General features: G+C 36.2%; 1 long non-coding RNA gene across 3 annotated transcripts in view; it reads right to left on the bottom strand.

Moving 5' to 3' along the window:
* The window catches only part of LOC110408215, a 32,508-nt gene that overhangs the window by 13,926 nt on the left and 3,970 nt on the right, over positions 1–14,612 (bottom strand). The window contains exons 5-8 of one of the 3 annotated variants that reach the window (XR_002444222.1): positions 10,404–10,500; positions 10,209–10,301; positions 3,590–3,687; positions 2,466–2,595 (exon numbers count right to left, since the gene is read on the bottom strand). This is a non-coding gene — a long non-coding RNA (uncharacterized LOC110408215). Of the gene's footprint in view, positions 1–2,465; positions 2,596–3,589; positions 3,688–8,629; positions 10,101–10,208; positions 10,302–10,403; positions 10,501–14,612 lie in introns of those variants that run through there. The other 2 variants (XR_002444223.1, XR_002444224.1) reach the window with 2 other exon arrangements.

The raw sequence follows: 14,612 nt of genomic DNA, 5'->3' as shown, positions 1-14,612 counted from the left end.
TCTCTCTGTAGGGCCTCTCTACCCCCAGGCAGATCGACACTTCCTGCCAGCTTGGTGTCGTCTGCAAACTTACTGAGGGTGCTCTCAATGCCCTCATCCAGGTCATCAATAAAGACATTGGACAGGCCCCAGCACCGACCCCTGGGGAACACCACTTGTGACCGGTCACCAGCTGGTCACCAGTTAAAACTCCATTCACCACCACTCTCTGGGCCCGGCCCTCCAGCCAGCTCCTTACTCAGCAAAGAGTGTACCTGTCCAAGCAAGTCTTCTTCCTCACTGCTTAGTAATTACATAATTGCAGTTTACATGTGAGTAACATAATTTTCATTATAAATCAAAAACAATATTAAAGTGAAAATATTGGCACATATTAAAAAATGTTTCCAGATATTCAGACTTCCATAAACAGATGGTTCTTTCCCCAGTTTTTGCTCTATTGTTGTAAAGATGAGTTAGCTAAATAGTTGAATTGTACTGAATATTTCAGAGGTAAAGTTCTGTCTCAAGTTAATGAAAGCCTTGTTCTCTCTTAGAGCAGCGGAAATAGATCCATCTCTGTTGCTCAGAGAATAGGCTTTCATCTGTTATCAATGTTTTTCTCACTGTGGATATCACAACAATTCCAAAAGTACTTAAAACTTTTATTACATATTCTGTTACACTGAGACCTACACAAGCAGCAGATTTACGATGAGGTATAGGTCAGATTTTTCAAACAAGTATGGTTTTATTACTCAACTGGAATGTAAAGTTTTATAGTAATGGAATTGAAAAACAGAAGATTTCATGTCCATGTTGACAGTATTGTGTTCTGATGAGTATGAGATGTCATGTCTCATTCCTGAGCAGCTGATATTTTATTACTAATGGAGACAATTCTTTGTTCTAAATTCTACACATGCTGTTTTCATATAACTCCTGAATCAGGTATTCATTAAAACTTGATATACAGTCATTCATCTTTCATTGAACTGTTAAAGCATCTCCAATTTTTGTACCAGTGCTCATCTGCATAACACCAGTCTCTTACTTCCTCTTTTTTTGGGGCATGGAGTTATTTTCTCAACCATGAACAACAACTACAACAACAATAAATATGGATAAATTGAGAAAAATGATACCTACTTAATGAAAGTAACGTAGAGGCTCCTAATGTTCTGTACACTACCTATATCTCACAGATTTACCATGACATTACATACACAGTATGCTCAAGACACAACTATAAGTCCTATTAATTAAAAATCAACAACTTTATGTGTGAATTAGGATTCTGTGATATCTCTGAGGCTTTCAAATCTACATGTGTGTTAATACCTCCAAATTCCAGTTCCTCTGTGAATCTCTCAAAAGAACTTCTGTCCCTCATCATTATCTTCCCTTTCTCCTCACACTATGTCTTTGCTTCTACTGGTAGAAAACCTAAGTGTATCTCGGATAGGACCTTTAACTTGAAAAGATATGGGGACCAGAATCTTGGGATATAATGTTGATTTTGAAAACTGGATAATGTGATCAAATACCATAGGAATGACTTCAGTACCAATTATTTCTTTTATTATGGTGAGATTAGGGCAATTATCAATTAGTCAGTTATCATATACATACCTAATCAAGATGCATCTAATTTCTGACTGTCTATCAATCTAGCTAAATGTCTGCTTACCAGAATATGTTTCTATCTATGATTTATTAGGGAAGACACTTCTTATTGTTTTTCCACTAGCTTCATCTTTACAATAAATTTGCAGCATAGACAGTTGCTCTCAATCAAATAAATAGTCTTTGCCGATTCATCTTTATAGAATAAAATATTAACTTTTTCATGATCTGGTGATAGAAGAGCAGACTTTAATATTCCAGCAGTTTTTTTTCAAAGTGTAGTTGCTGAGACTTTAAATACATCACTGTTAATATTATCTCCCTTATAGGCCTGTCTTGTTTGTAACTTTCTGAATAAAACTGCATCCCTGATCTATGCACTTGCTGTATGATATTTAATATGCTGACTCTAAAGGCATTCTTTTGTCTTTTAATTATGCACATCCATCTCAACAGTAATGATTTGAAAGTTTGCTTCTCGATGTCTGCTATGAAAGTAATTAGTCCACTTAATCAGAATCCTTGTGCTACAATATTTTGGTCAACACCAGATACATGGGATCTCTGTAGAAGGAGAAATGATAAAACAGATATGTAGTTGTACATATTGTCTGCACATTCCAAGTGTTTTCATAGTCATAGGACAATGATATTGAAATGAATGCTGTTTTCTGGCAAGAGTGTCAAATGTAGCTGGATGCTGCAGATGTTGGGAGTCATTCTGTTGATCTCATTAAAGACTCAGATCACAAATCATGCATTATATGATATATAATATCATAACCATATGATATTATAACTATATATAATATCATATACTATATATATATATTTATATATATATATTCATACACATGAGGGCTTCCACGAAAGTAATGCTCCTATATTATTACGTTGGCTCACGTCTTCAGAGGCGGATGTTGTTAGTATGGGAGTAGAGGTTGAACATTCCAGCCACTAGTACATTGGTAGAAACAGCATTTTGGTGCCCTGTGACAGATGGCAGAAGAGGGTCAGTCTTCTAAAATGGTATCTGGCATGGAAGTGCATATAAAGCAAAGATGTGTAATTGAAATCCTCCATGAGGAAAAAATTGTAACTGCTGACATTCATGTATTTGCTGTAGTTCAACCCAGCAGGCAGCTAATCATCATGCCGCCATTCATCCTCACAGTGACATGGGGCAGAAAATCAGGAAAAAACAGAACTCATGGATTGAGATAAAGACAGTTTAATAGGAAAGACAAGGGAGGGAAAGAAACAAATTTTAAAAAAAGCACAAAACAAGTGATGCACAATTCAGCTGACTTATGCTCAGCCAGCCCCTGAGTAATGGTGGCCCTGCTGAGCCAGCTCTGCCAGTTTTATTGTTGAACACAGTATCACATGACATGGAATATTTATTTAGTCAGTTTGGGTCAGCTGTACTAATCCTGTCCCCTCCCAGCTTCTTGTGCACCTACAACCCTCTCACTAGTAGGGTAGCAAAATAAGCAGAAAATTGATGCTCAGCATCAACTAAAACATTGTTTCGTTATCAACATTACTTTCCTCTGAAGTCCAAAACGTGACACTGTGCCAGATACTGTGAAGAAGATTAACTGTATCCCAGTCAAAACCAGGACAATCCTAGCTCACAACTGAGCAAAGACAGGCAAAAGCCATTTTCATATGAGTGTTCCTGGATATATGGTCAGGCTCAACAAAAGTACTAAAGTAAAATTACAGCTTGTGTTGTCTGCACTGTGAATCAGTATAGAGTATCAAAATATAGAATAATGATGAAGAAATGTGATAAAGTGCTTTACATAGCACTTGTAACAAAGCTCAGATTATATCTTTTAAGTCTGACGGTGAATCAGGAAGAATACTCCAGTGTCTTGTGGGAGTGCTGACATATCCCAGCAAATACAAAACATTTTTGGAGGAAAATGATGATTTTAGTTCTGGAGAATCATCAATTATAAGAGATTCACACTCTTACCTCCCACAGGTTAGACTTCTTTGTGCCTAGGACCGCCCAGCACAATGTGCATGCAAACCATTATGAGAGAACATCTTTCCTAATTCAATTCCATTGTCCTGTAAGTAGAAACACAACTGAGCAAGAAAGTGAGACCAGTTTGAGTGCTTATATTCAATAACTTATTTTCCTATGAAAGATGAATAACATACATGTTTAATAGCATGTACCTGTCCACAGACACACTAAAGAAGGTAAAGCGGGAGAATGAAAACAGAAATGAATTCAGAGTTATCAGGAAAAAATATTTTTTTTTCCGGCAACCCACATCAAAGTATAGATTTATAACAGCCTAATGTACTGCTTATGGTACACAGCAAAAATCAATATCTTCTCATATCTATAATATCATCCTTAGTCTACCCAGAGGTGTAGAAAATATGGTGTTTAATGAGCTACTTGGGTTTGGTTTCTTTTTTGTTGCAGTAGGTTTTGTTTACTCATGTGTTTGTTTGTTTATTAAGCAACAGTGCTTAATTAGTCAAAACTGCCCTTAACCTTTTTCTAACAAAGTCAGTGCTGCTTCATACCCATTCAATAGATCATGTGAGCTTCCATCTGATCAAGTCTTTTCAGTGAATAAGGAACTGACTTTTTTTTCTGAGTTTCTCAGCAGTAGATCAAACTGTGCACCCAGGGATGTAGAAATCTTCCTGTTTCTGGCAGTATAGATCTTGCATCTAGTTAGATACTTTCTCTAATGAATCACACCAATTTGATCATATTAGGGAACTTACATGTTTATTTTCAAGGTAACTATTTATTTTTGCATTTTCCTAAAGAGTATCCTAAATTTTGGGTACTTAAATCAAATACATTGTATTTGATTTACCAGCAATCTCATGAAGTGTGGGCTGGTTGAGTGTACCATAATGTGGTTTGAAAACTGTCTGAATGGCAGATTTCAGAGGGTTGTGATCAGTGGCAAAGAAACTAATTGGAGGCCTGTAGATAGCTGTGTCCCCCAGAGTTCAATACTGAGTCCAGTACTGTTCAAGGTATTCATCAATTATTTGGATGAAGAGAGAGAGTTTCTCCTCAAGTTTGCTAATGATATAAAACTGGGAGGAGTAGCTGATACCCCAGAGTGCTGTGCTGCCTTTAGAAGGATCTGAACAGTCTGAACTGTTGAGCAGAGAGCAACATTCTGAAATTCAACAAAGGCAAGTACAGCGTCCTGCAACTGAGAAGGAAAAACCCCATGCACCAGTACAGACTGGGGGCTGATCTTCTGGAAAGTAGCTCTGCAGAGAAATACCTGGGGATCCTGGCAGACATCAAGCTGAGCATGAGCCAGCAGTGTGCCAGTGGTATCCTGGGCTGCATTAGGAAGAACACTGCCAGATCAAGGGAGGGCTCACCTGGAGTACTGTGTCCAGTTCTGGGATCCACAGTACAAGAAAGATGTAGAGGTCCTGGTGTGAGTGAGTCCAGCAAAAGACTACTAAAATGGTTTAGGGACTGGAGCATCTCTCTTTTGAAGAAAGGCTGAGGAAGCTGGGCCTCTTCAGCCTGAAGAAGAGAAAGCTCAGGGGAGATTTTAATCAATGTGAATAAGTATCTGAAGGCAGAGCGTCAAGATGATGGGGCCAGAATCTTCCCAAGTGGTGTGTGGGATTATGACAAGGGAAGATGTTCACAAACAGAAACACAAGAAGTTTCAGTGAGCACAAGGAAAAAAAAACTTTACTGTGAGGCTGGCTGAGCACTGGAACAGGTTGCCCAGAAAGGTTGAGTAGTCTATCTCCTTAGCATTCAAAAGCAGTCTATACACAATCCTGGGTAGTGTGTCCTATGGGACCCTACTTGAGCATGGAGGTTGGACTAGATGATCTCCAGAGGTCTCTTCCAACCTCAACCATTCTGTGGTTCTATGAAATGAAAAAGATCTGTGTATATTGGTCAGGCAAGATTTGCCCTTGGTGAAGCCATGCTGGCTGTCTCAGATCCCCTCTTTGTCTTGTATGTGCCTTAACATGTCATCTAGGAGGATGTGCTCCATGATCTTCCCAGGCACAGAGGTGAGGCTCACTATCCTGTAGTTCCCTGGATCATCCTTTCTCCCTTTCTTAAAGTGGGAGTAATGTTTCTTTTTTTCTAGTCACCAGGGACTTCACAGGACAGCCATGATTTTTCAAATATGATGGAGAGCGGCTCGGCGACCACATCAGCCATCTCTCTCAGGACCCTGGGATGCATATCATCTGGCCCTATGGACTTCCATACATTCAGTTTCGTGAGGAGGTCTCAGACTTGTTCCACTGTTACAGTGGGACGGAATCTGCTCCTCTCACCCACACCTCAAGGTTCAGCGTCATGGCAGACTTGGGGATTCCTTCTGCTTGTTCCCTTTGCTGCATGTGTTAGCGTACAGGCCCTCGAGAGAAGTACTCATTGATGCTACTTCACAGAAAAAAAAGGGAGAAGATTTCCCCACTTCCTATTTTGTTGGCATATCCTTCTTTATGTGGATTCACATGAGTTTGGTTACTTTATGTTCTATGTTTTTGATTTTGAAGTAATAAAAGGTACTGTTCCTTTGGAAATATGTGAATTATATTTATTGTGCTTTTAAAAAAAAATATTTGAAACAAGATGAACCTAAATACTGACAAAATAATGGTGTCGAATTCAGAAATATATGCAAATATTATTTTCATCTCATTATTCAAATGGGTATGGCTATTCATTGTGTATGCTGAAAACTGAATTACAGCAACATTCTAGCAGTAACCTATGTTTTGTCTCAATGGAATCTTATACGGAGAGGCGTTAAGTTACATTTACTGTAGCACTGGCAGATTTGGCTAATTGCTTACATTATGTTAAAGAAAAAAATAACTTTTCTTGATAGATTGTAAGCTATTTCATGAATTGAAGCAAATCTTTTTCTAAACATATTCATGACCTCGGAAAGTTTTTAATTATATACTTTAATATTTTAAACTTCATTAATAAAATTATTTTAAATGAGGCAGTCCATCTGATTCTGAATTCCATTTTTCTGTCCACAGCAGCTTTCATGACTCAAAAGAAAACAAAAGTTGGTAAGTATCATTATGTATTTGATACGGCAGTAAATGAGAGAGAGAGAAGGAATTATTATTTTCTTTAGATTCTATGGATGATGAGGAAGTTCCTACACAGAATTTTAATGCTTTCATGAGGTGATATTTCCAGTCCACTAAAAGATTCCTTCATCCATGTCAAGACTGAACAAAATATGGTATTTTGATATAACGGAAACAGAAAAGCTCTGAGAGCTGTTATGAGACCAACAGAGAACTCTTTCAGTAATTTGTAGATTTGTAGTAAGTATCATCTTTTTATTTGACTTGCTGTATTATTTGTGTGTGATAATTTAGCCTTTTTTTTTCTACTACAGTTAATGACATTGAGGTAGCACTGGAACAGGCTCCCCAGGGAGATGGTTGAGTCACCATCCCTGAATGTGTTTAAAAACCATTTGGACGTGGTGCTCAGGGACATGATTTAGTGGTGGGTTGTTAGAGTTAGGGTAGGGTTAGGCTGCTGTTGGACTTGGTCATCTTGAAGGTCTTTTCCAAACTCAGCAATTCTATGATTCTATAGACTTTTTTTTTTTTCCTGGATCAGTTATACTAAAATGTCAGTAGCTGAAACCTGACTAGATCTGGTTGGTTTGGTGTCATTTAAGATCTAATTAACCTGAGTAAATGTAAGCGACTTGCTAACCCATTTAAGTGTTTCAGTGCTCCAGAAGACTGTATTCTAAATAGAATAAACTAATTATGTAGTGAATTAACAGCATGACATGAAGACACTGGCTGGCATAAATCTAGACTCTGTTAACTTCTTTTCAATTTGGAACAGTGAAGACAAGGGGTGGGAGTGTTTTATCCAGCCTGTTAGCTTCATCTTTAAAGCTAAGTAGAACCTTAAGATAATTAATACACGCTTTCTCATGTCACACTGTCATGAGCACACCGTCATATGCCAAGGTGCTTTAGATTAGATTCATGCTTCTAATATTATAGAATCATAGAATCATACAGTTACCAACGTTGGAAAAGACCTCCAAGATCATCTAGACCAACTGTCCACCTCTCACTAATAGTTCTCACTAAACCATGTCTCTCAGTAAAACACCTAAAAGTTCTTGAACACCTCCAGGGACGGTGACTTCACCATCCGCCTGGGCAGCCTGTTCCAGCACCTGACCACTCTCTCGGAGAATGTTTTCCTAACATCCAACCTGAATTTGCCCAGGCGCAACTTGAGGCCATTCCCTCTAAGGCCTGGGAGAAGAGGCTGACCCCCCACATCACCACAGCCTCCATTCAGGTAGTTGTAGAGAGCGATGAGGTCTCCCCTGAGCCTCCTCTTCTCCAGACTGAACAATCCCAGCTCCCTCAGCCGCTCCTCATGAGGCCTGTGATCCAGACCCCTCACCAGCTTCGTCGCCCTCCTCTGAACGCGCTCCAGGGCCGCAGTGTCTTTCTTGCAGTGAGGGGCCCAAAACTGGACACAGTACTCGAGGTGTGGCCTCACCAGGGCTGAGTACAGAGGGACAAATACTTCCCTGCTCCTGCTGGCAACGCTGTTCCTGATACAAGCCAGGATGCCATTGGCCTTCTTGGCCACCTGGACACACCACTGGCTCATGTTCAGCTGAACACTGAGAATGGTTATTATTGGTTTCTGACATGCATACTCCAGAATATTTGACAAAATGTTATGGGAACAAAGTTGAGACATACATTTTGAACGCTGTATCACACTGAGCAGAGGGGGAAATTTTAAAAATAAAATAAAACTGATCATAGAGAAAATACAAATTATGAATCCTAAGACTTGTGAATGAAATTAAATTATGCAAACAATACTTATGATTATCACCAAAATGTATCCACCTTCAGAAACTTCTAAAGTGTTTATTGCAGTGTTATCACAGCAAATTACACCTAATACAAAGCAAAAAAAAAAAAAAAAAAAACCCACAACTTTTAAGGATTTAAAATAATTAATTAAAACAAAGATTACAAATAATAAACATGAACATTGGCATCAAAATTCACCATGTCATATATCTACAGAATTACTGTGCAGACCAAAGAACTGATCTGAGCTGATAACATTCCCTTTTCTGAGACAGTCTTAGTGGAAAATATTACATCTATGTAGAAGGTGATGCACATGAAATCTATTTGTGAAAGGCTGATACACCTCTAGTTCAATAGTTGTATCTCATAGCAAGGTTCAGTTTGGAGAACTGGTCTTCAAAAAATTCATAATTTGATTTCACTTTAGCCTTAAAAGTGTAGTATTTGATTAATCATCTTTTTCTTTGCAGATAAATAAGCATTTCCAGAGAAAGATCAATCTTATTCTTAAATAAGCATTTAAAATGAAATAGATTAAATACACTCTCAAGTGTCTACTTTTAGAAGTCTAAACATAGGCGTTTCTGATTTCTATTACCATTATTACTGTTACCATTACAATCCAAAACATTAAAAAAAAAAAACTGAAAAATTAGAGTGAGGGTATTATAACAGTTTCTGAAAAAGACTACAAAGGGATAGTTTTACTCATACTGAGTTAAATTATATTAAATTTGGGATGTTACCAATGAAATTGCCTGATTATAATAACTAACAATAATGTTAGAAGAACATGTGATAGAGACAGAAAAACCAGACAGCAAGCCAAATCAATAAGCACTGAGAAAAAGTCATGAATAGTTTAATCTATGTATCAGTGATCATAATCAGTGGTTGTACACAGCACAGACTTGATGTCAAATGAAATTGCCTACCTGTAACATAAAATTTTCCTTTTCCTGGTTTTCTCATTCCCAGTGAATGTATACTTCTGATTAAAAGACAAATTATTTTCTTGCAAAAAAGAGACAGACTGGAGACAATATTTTGCCATTTTGCCTATGTTAGGTAACAATTTTAGGTTGCTGCTGAAATGAATTTACAACAATATTATAGTTCCGTGAAGATCTGTAAGTCTAGGAAATGACAGGTTTTTTTTGTTGTTTTTTGTTGTTGTTGTTGTTGTTGTTGTTGTTGTTTGCTGGGTTTTTTTTAAATTAACAGTTTACATTTAATAAAGTTGATAGCTTGGATTTAAACTTTGGAATTTTGTGACACGTGGACACCCTCCACTTGCCTCCAATATACTTATAGGTTGTCTGTTAAAAAAAAAATTTAGGCATTTAGGCACTGAAAATATGTCCTGTGACATTTGAGGGGTTATTTTTTGAAGGCAGACACAAACAAGTCCTGTGCTCCACTGTCTCCAGCAACCACATAAGAGTAACCACTTCGTACCCAGCTGAAGCTCATAAGCCCTTCCTGTGGCAGAGTTTAAACACTGTGACATAAGAAAACAGCTAGACATCTTCCAGTTGTCTCAGAGTGAAGGCAGGGTAGGCATTTATTGCTGTAGTGTGCATCCCCACACAGAAAGGCTGGGAAAGAACCTGAGCAGAAAAGTGTTATTTCTCCCCAAATCTTTGGGAAGTTGTGTCACTGAACAGACGATAACTATCATGCATCTTATTCCCAAAATGATAATTAAAGGCAAATACCTGATGTAAACTAAAATTGTCAGCAAGTTGTAGGCTAAGTCACTAGAATACTGTCTTCTTCCTGGCTTTAAAGTGAAACTTTTTCCCTGTTGCCTTTAAAGAAAAGACACAGAAATACAAACAGTTATGATTATTGCTTAGTTTTAGAGCAGAACTTTCTTGTGCTAGAAATAAATGTCTTTCGTTTCTACTTACTTGATAGGTTTGATGAAAATGCATGTAATTACTTTCTTTTCCCACAGGCGTAATAAGATGTGAATTATATTTTCATCTCATATATCATGGTAGAAATCTAATGGGGAGAAAATGTGAAACACTTGTCATTCTAGGCATTCACAGCCCATTCACTAGATAGAAGTAAAAGACTGAATTGTTGCTTATGCTATTTACGAAAACCTTACGAGTTTACAGCACTGTGTTTTTTTGGTTGTCATTTTGGTTCATTATACTCCAGTGTCTAAGAGTTGTCTAAATTAACCAAGCACAACTTAACGACAGGAAAAAAAACAGAGTATCCTTATGACAAACTCTCTCTTCTTTCAGGTATGAAAGTTCAGGCTTATAGAAGCTGCTAGAGAACAAAGCACCAAGAATTCAAGCTGTGCTTTAAACTTCAAGGAATGCTTTTGATTAAGTGAAACCTGAATTAATCAATTTTAGAAATAATTAAAAAATAGCTTGAAAATTAAAGTAATGTTAAAACATGAGGAAAAAAATGTCAAGCCTGAAACAAAAATGAAAAAGAACTGGTTTCAAATCAGCAAACATTTTCCACTGTAATTCACTGAGCAGCTAATGTTACTGGGAGACTTTTTGACAGGGTTATTAAAATAATGAAATGCAGTATCTCTTGATTTCAGATAATCTCTTTTTATGTGATTTTTTTCCCTATGTGGTGAAGCTCAGGGGAACACATAGTAGTGATAGAAAAATTCTGTTGATTTTTGATTTTATTGTTAGGAGTGGGTGTTCATGTTAGTTTTACATTTTGTTATTTCATTTTTAATTTTTTTTATATATATAGTTATGCTATCTGACAACTCCAACTGTTAATTCCTAAAAGCTAAGTTAAGCTATTATCATTTTTTCTCATTATGCATTTTGCAAAATTCAAACATTTGCAACATATTTGCACGATATACATATTTGCAAAATATTCTGAAACACAGAATATTTGCAGTCATGACAACAATTTACACTTGCTATTTCTAAAAATCAAATCTTAAGACTATCCTTTGGCTTTCACAAATTCTGTCAATATTGTCTGAGCACTTGTCCTTTTTTCACTTGAATCTCATTTAATCTTTGTATAAACTAAATCCTGGTAGTTCTTCAATGGTTTATAGTTCATAAAAGCACAGAAGAGTTTATGTTGGTATTAGATCATCAGAATAGAATATTTTAGATATATCCATGACCTTAATATAAGTAGGTAAACAAACCAGGGGGAGTAAGTTCAGTTATATTCTCTGTCAACTCATAAGCCCCTTTGATCAAGAACTTTCATATAGAGGTCTGCAGAACACCAGCCTTACTGTTATACAGATAGTTCAAAGCTCAGTCTTAAAAGCAAGAACACTTATTTTTACTCTCTATATTTCTTATAAAATGATATTTTAGATTCTAATTTCTAATCTAATTGTTATAAATCTTTTTTAAGATTCTAGCCTGGCTTTTAAGCCAAAGGTTATCTTTAGTATTACTAACCCTTTTCTTCCCAATATTTACTTGAATTCATTTTTCTATGGAACATAGTAAAATAAGTGGAATCCTAAACAGTCAACTCTGTGCAAACACAGTGGAAGAAGGGGGATCATGTTTGATAAAAGTATTTTTAACCATCAGAATCTGGATGATTCAATTCTAGATGGCTAGAAAAACAAGTTCAATAATGAGTTTATTAATTGATACAATTTTTTAGTCTGTTTTTCCATGAAAATCATCAGCAACTTAGTCCTGTCAATTGAATGTTGCCTAAGCCTATGGCTATTATTTGAGAAAACACTCGCATCTTTTCGAAAGTCTACCTTATTAACCAATAGAGGGATACAGGTTTATAAATACAAGGAGTCAGCACAAAGACTTTTTACTCTGCAGTAACCTAACTGAGTTTATTTACCTTTGTCTCACATTTCTGCTGTGTCAGTACCTAATCATGTTAGTTTAAGAGAGAGGGCACTACAGTGTGTAGCTAAGCAGTGATTAGAAGACATGAGTCACAAGTTTTATTGCTTCCATAGGTGTAAAATAAAGATGTAGAAAGAATAATTAGTAACATTCCCAAATTAACATGAATGTGACATGACTGTAAAACACTGATGTCACTGATTAGTTAAGTATCATTTTCCAATGTGAGAGCAAAATCAAAAAGACAAAGGTTGATTGTGTTTGAATACAAACCAATGAAAGCTCATCAAAATATCTATGTGGAAAACAGAAATACTCCCTGAAGAGATGTAACATTTCCGAACTGCTATACAATCTCAATTGGTGAAATTATTCAAAAGAAAATTAGAATAACTTCAGTTTCTTATCTCCTTTGGGTTTTCTGAAAGTTACAGTATTACAATATCTATTGTTAAAATCTTGGAACTTTGTAGATATATAACAGAATTTAATAGATCAATATAATAAACCAACATTTTTAATAGCAATTAAAAATACTGCACAAAGTGATGCCAATCCAATATTTAGTGTAGTAATCACACGCAAAAAAAAATAACATTTATTAAATAAAACTATCTGGTTGCAGAAAATTCAGAGAGGAAAGCATTTCTTTAGCTCTTTTTTCTTGTAAGGTACATGAATATTTCATTGTGATGTAAATTATAATTCTAACCTGAGCTTTTGTTCTCTTTGGGCTTAATGACAAACAAAAATGGAGAACTGATTTCTTCCAGTGACAATGTAACTCATACAGATGCCAGAATAGACATCTTCCTAGGTAGATATCTCAGATGCAGTATCATTTCATTTATAATTTGCCCAGATCACATCAGTAAAGCAGAGGCATGGGAAAAAGATTTTTATTGGGTTTTAATCCTTCCAAAAAGGAATATCCTGGTTTCAGCTGAGATAAAGTTGATTTTTCCTTCATAGTGTCTAGTATGATGCTAGCTTCAGCTTTAGGAGAAAAAATACAACAATGTCAAGAACAAAAAAAGGAAATTTTGGATATTGAGCCATGCTGTACAAAGCCAAGGACATTACAGTTTTTCAGCTTCTTGTACTGTCGTGATAGAAAGAGGGAAGAGTGGTGGGCACAAGGAGCTGGGAGGGGACAGAACCAGGATAGCTGACCAAAATTGGCCATACAGTACTATACCATACCAGACCAGACCAGACCATATGACATCATGTGGAAAACTATAAAAAAGAGGGAAGGCTGGGAGGGCAGGCACTTCTCAAGGACTGTCTGGGCTTCGGCTGATGGGTGGTGAGCAATTATGTTGTGTATCACTTGTTTTGTATATATATATATATATATATATATATATATATATATATAAAATTATAATTAATATAATTTCTCTCTTCCATTTTCTGTTTTAGTAAAGTTTTTTTTTTATCTCAACACATGAGTTCTATTTTTTTTTTTTTCTGTTTCTCTCCCTCAGTCCCTTGGGAGGAGGGGGGAAGTGAACAAAAGGCTGTGTAGTATTTTGCTGCCTGATGGGTCAAACCACAACAGTGAATCAGATCATTCTGATTTAAATTGCTTGTTTTCATGAACTGAAAGCTTTCTCATTTATTTCTCTTGTCAATAACAGCAAAAATGATTTATTTTTTTTTTGGTAACACATTTATCTGGAAAATTCTCACTATTATTTTGTGAAAAAAGTTGTCATAAGCATTATTAAGAAGAGGTGTTTATTTGTTTGTCTCTTAAGGCAGTTTTAAAGACAGAAAACAGAAAAAGCAAAAGGAGAATTCTTCATAGTAAATTCATTCTTTATTGTAATCTCAGTCAATGGATTTTCTTTTAAAATCTTGTTTTGTTAATTGCCTATATCACTTTGTTTAGCATACTTTAACCTTAGCATCTGTAGCTAAGTGAGACAATGAGTTCCAGCAATGAAAGTCAAAGCTATATGTCACAGTTTTAGTACTTTTATGTGGTAGGATTTACTATTTAAATAATATAGTTTGATCTAGGGTCTTCCCTCAATAGGGTTGACCCTTGAATGAAGTTCAGGCAGTTCTCAAAAAATATATTGTTTCTGTAAAGCAGTAGGTTGAAAGAAGCTTCTGTTGACAAAATAATGCAGTATGCTCTACACTGCTTACTGTCTTATGCTTCTGAAAACTGTAAGACAGTAAGCAGCAGACCATATGCGTTATTGTACTGATAGCAGTTGGCCTCTAGGCTTTTCTAATTTTACTTCTCTCTCCCAGTATGTCCTT

This window comes from Numida meleagris, chromosome 1 (assembly GCF_002078875.1).
Source record: "Numida meleagris isolate 19003 breed g44 Domestic line chromosome 1, NumMel1.0, whole genome shotgun sequence".
NCBI classification, from domain to species: Eukaryota; Metazoa; Chordata; class Aves; order Galliformes; family Numididae; genus Numida; species Numida meleagris.
Note: the sequence above shows the minus strand (reverse complement) of the source record. Positions and strands in the feature narration are given on the sequence as shown.